This window comes from Triticum aestivum, chromosome 5D, assembly GCF_018294505.1.
Source record: "Triticum aestivum cultivar Chinese Spring chromosome 5D, IWGSC CS RefSeq v2.1, whole genome shotgun sequence".
NCBI classification, from domain to species: Eukaryota; Viridiplantae; Streptophyta; class Magnoliopsida; order Poales; family Poaceae; genus Triticum; species Triticum aestivum.
Genome location: NC_057808.1, coordinates 194,234,671 through 194,238,955, shown reverse-complemented (window position 1 = coordinate 194,238,955; position 4,285 = coordinate 194,234,671). Strand labels below are relative to the sequence as shown.

Genomic DNA, 4,285 nt, shown 5'->3' with positions numbered 1-4,285 from the left:
ACCGGAAGTGTTCTGGAGTGTATCGGGTATTTATCGGAGTACCGAGGAGGCTACCGGAACCTCCGGCGGAATATATGTGCCATATGGTCCATGAGAGGGGAGCACACCAACCCACAAGGGGTGGCGGCCCCCTATAGCATGTGGCCGAATTGGAGAAGGAAAAAAGGGGGGTTCGGCTCCCCTTCCTTTCTCTCTTCCCCCTTCCCTTACTTTTTCGGTGGAAAACGGAAAGGGGGGCGCCACTTGCGGAACCCCAAGTAGGATTCGAATCCTATTTGGGGCGCCCCCTGGCTGCCTCTCCTCCCCTCCCACCTATATATACTAGAGGATACCCCGCGCGTTGCTGAATAAACTCAACAATGATTTGGAGAAAAATGCAGTGTGATATTATGAAAGTAACACATTTCAGCTCAAAAAAGTAACATTGATGCTTTTCCTCAACTCCAATCCTATTATACTGCTAAAATTTAGCTTATTTGGGTGTGTGAAGATGACATTGTGAATTACAGTGAGGGTGGCGGTTGTTTTCAAGTAGGCTACAATTTGACTTACAATAAGAAAGATAACATGGTATTTAACCAAGTAAGGCAAAGGAAAGGTTGCTCATAGTTATCCGAGCCGAACTCTCTGACACAACCAATGACCTACAAATCCAAAATGCATCTTATAAGATTTAGATTAAAAGAACAATTAATTGATAAATAAAGTATAATCTAAATCACTCAAAACAGAATGATTGCAAGTTCTCAGAAAATTAAGGCATACAGAAAGTAGTTTGGATGATAAGCTAAGATCGGCAAATGATTATATCCATGAGGAGAAAACATGTAGAGTTTGACAACCTTCTGTCCTAATACCATATATGCATGAAGTGTGTTAGGCAAGATGTTACAGGAAATAACATAATTATGAGCCTCAAGTAAATTTAAAATATATTTAGAAATAAGAAAATTGGGACACATAATTAGCTTATTTGGAGAAATATCTTAGCCTACCTAGTTGCTTTGTCTGGCCCTGATAGCGAGATCCTGCAATCAGAAAATGAAGAAATAAATATGTGTTAGTGCTGATAAATTTAATTTCCTTATTGGTGGACATGAATATAATGGTTAATAGAACACACAAATAGTTGTTGAATGGCTACTTTAGGCTAATACAGTTGCTATAGTGCTCAACCCTGTAGGGAAAAGGTGAGCAAACTGCCATCCATCTAATTTTAACAAAACAATGGGGTCAATTAATTACAATAAATACTACAGTAACCTAAAGAATATTTCTTGTCAGAATAGTCTTTCCATCGTTTAGTATTTTTCGTTTGCCAAGGTTCTTTTTGTGTGTCAATTGGTACAGACCAGATGCTTTCGAATCCCCTACAGAGATAGAAATCTGAAGATTAGTGTACTTCTTTTTATAGCACAAATAAATACGTAAACAGTAAAAAGCCCCTGATTTGTGTTGACGGTATATATAAGATATGTTAATCAAATTTCTTACCGAGTTAGAAATCTGAAGATTAGAGAGTACTGCTTTTATAGCACAAATAAACATAAAGTAAAAAGGCCCCTGATTGGTGTTGACAGTGGATATACAATATGTTAGAATAAAGTTAAATAATGTGAGTGTACCCTATCCAGTCCACCCTGAGTTTTGACGCTTTAGTTTGTTCACAGATCCTCACTATTTTACCATCCAAAAGCCCTTGATTGTGAAATTATTCTGGACTAAAGATTGGATCGTGCAAATCAGATGAAGTTATTTCTCCAAGCTCACCTTTTGCCAGTGCTGGAGCTGCCCCCACGAACCGCGTTTGAAGCTGCAGTAGTGAATGTCGATTGACTGTCTCGAACCCCTACTCCCTTGTGATGAACCTTGATGAGTTCACGGTCACATGATCGATGGTGGTGCTAATGAGGAGGACGCCCAAGACGCTATCGATCACATTCGCTGGCACAATAGACTATTTATCAGGATCAAGGGGTGTTGTCGATGCCCCTGCTGGAGGCCAGAAAGGTGAAGTTTTGAGAAGGAGATCTAAAAAAAATGTTGTGAGAAGGAGATGTAGTACCGCGGCATACATGGTATCCGTTCTCTGCCGTAGGATGCCCGATCGGTCGCTAGAACAAGTCGTGTGGTGGCACCGAGCGGCCTTCACGATTCGTATGAACTGGACGTGGTGGCACCCAACTGCCCAGTCCTGGCCGCTTCCACATCCAAGAGCCCAGACGCCAGAGAAGCCAGAGGCCGCCAAGGCTGCCAGATTTGTTGGAGCTGGGTGTCTGCCATCGAGTGCGGCAACGAAAGCTCGTTGCTGCTGCGATAGAGCCTTCAAGATTTCGGTTGGGGGAGATGAGATGTGCAAAGAGGACCCAAACGGAGGAGCAGATGTGTTGGGTATTCGAGGATAGGACGATGGCTCTCCACCTTAAAAGAAGACGAAGAGGAACCGATTTGCGTCTCCGCCTTAAAAGAAGACGAAGAGGAACCGATTTGCGTCTCTGCCTTAAAAGAAGACGAAGAGGAACCGATTTGCGTACTATATAAAGAGATTAAATCACACAATTTGATTAGATGGCATATTTGCTTAGTTGTTTTTGCTGAGGTGTTTTTTTTTCTTTGCTTAGATGGATGGCTCTATATATGTTGTGACATGTCACGTCGCTGATGTGGACAGTGTGCATGATAAAGAATAGTGGGAGCAACTTCTTAATAATGGTAGATGTGGGAGGGGGCGCCTAGAACACAAAACATCAATGGTTAGCCGTGTGCAGCGCCCCCTCCACAGTTTACACCCCGGTCATATTCTCGCGGTACTTAGGCGAAGCCCTGCGTGGATCATTTCACCATCACCATCACCACGCCGTCGTGCTGACGGAACTCATCTACTACCTCGACACCTTGCTGGATCAAGAAGGCGAGGGGCGTTACCAAGCTGAACGTGTGCAAAACTCGGAGGTGTCGTACGTCCGGTACTTGATCGGTCGGAGCTAGAAGAAGTTTGACTATATCAACCACGTTGTCAAACGCTTCCGCTTACGATCTACGAGGGTACGTAGACACAATCTCCCCCTCGCTGCTATGCATCTCCATGGATAGATCATTGCGTGTGCGTAGAATTTTTTGTTTTCCATGCAACGATTCCCAACAGTGCCATCATGAGCCAGGTCTATCCGTAGATGATATGCACGAGTAGAACACAAAGAGTTGTGGGCGGTGATAGTCATACTGCTTACCACCAACGTCTTATTTTGATTTGGCGGTATTGTGGGATGAAGCGGCCCGGACCAACCTTACATGTCCACGCACATGAGACCGGACATGCAACTAGTTTTGCATAAAGGTGGCTGGCGGGTATCTGTTTCTCCTACTTTAGTAGAATCGAATTTGACTACGGCCGGTCCTTGAAGAAGGTTAAAACGGCAAACTTGACGAAACATCGTTGTGGTTTGATGCGTAGGTAAGAACGGTTCTTGCTAGAAGCCCGTAGCAGCCACGTAAACTTGCAACAACAAAGTAGAGGACGTCTAACTTGTTTTTGCAGGGCATGTTTGATAACCCACAAGTATAGGGGATCGCAACAGTTTTCGAGGGTAGAGTATTTAAACCAAATTTATTGATTCGACACAACGGGAGCTAAAGAATATTCTCAAATATTAGCAGCTGAGTTGTCAATCCAACCACACCTGAAAGACTTAATATCTGCAGCAAAGTATTTAGTAGCAAAGTAGTATGGAAGTAACGGTAACAGTGGCAAGAGCAACAGTAGTAGTTTTGTAGCAATCATAACAGTGGCAATGGAAAAGTAATGGAGCAAAGATCAATATGAAACGAGCTCGTAGGCAATGGGTCAATGATGGATAATTATGTCGGATGGCATTCATCATGCAACGGTTATAACATAGGGTGACACAGAACTAGCTCCAATTCATCAATACAATGTAGGCATGTATTCCAAATAAAGTCATACGTGCTTATGGAAATTTTTTTGCATAACATCTTTTGTCCTACCCTCCCGTGGCAGTGGGGTCCTATTGGAAACTAAGGTATATTAAGGCCTCCTTTTAATAGAGTATCGGACCAAAGTATTAGCACTTAGTGAATACATGAACTCCTCAAACTACGGTCATCACTGGGAAGTGTCCCGACTATTGTCACTCCGGGGTTGCCAAAATCAGGAGGAAATGTTTATGGACCAAGAAGACTGAACAAGGAGACAAGTGTAAGTCACTCGCAGCTTGGGACTTGGTATGTAAACCTAAGGAATGTGGTGGCCTAGGTGTTCTGAATT

The 4,285-nt window shown here is 43.2% G+C and overlaps 1 long non-coding RNA gene across 2 annotated transcripts; it reads right to left on the bottom strand.

Moving 5' to 3' along the window:
* Positions 1-390: 390 nt before the first annotated feature.
* LOC123120034 (uncharacterized) lies at positions 391-2,585 on the bottom strand. Of its 2 annotated transcripts, XR_006459264.1 has the most exons (4): positions 2,066-2,585; positions 1,771-1,944; positions 996-1,028; positions 391-644 (listed from the first exon to the last, which is right to left on the bottom strand). It is a non-coding gene; the product is annotated as an uncharacterized lncRNA (long non-coding RNA). The 2 variants fall into 2 exon arrangements; XR_006459266.1 differs by having other exon boundaries at positions 996-1,944; positions 2,066-2,584.
* Between the last annotated feature and the right edge of the window lie 1,700 nt (positions 2,586-4,285).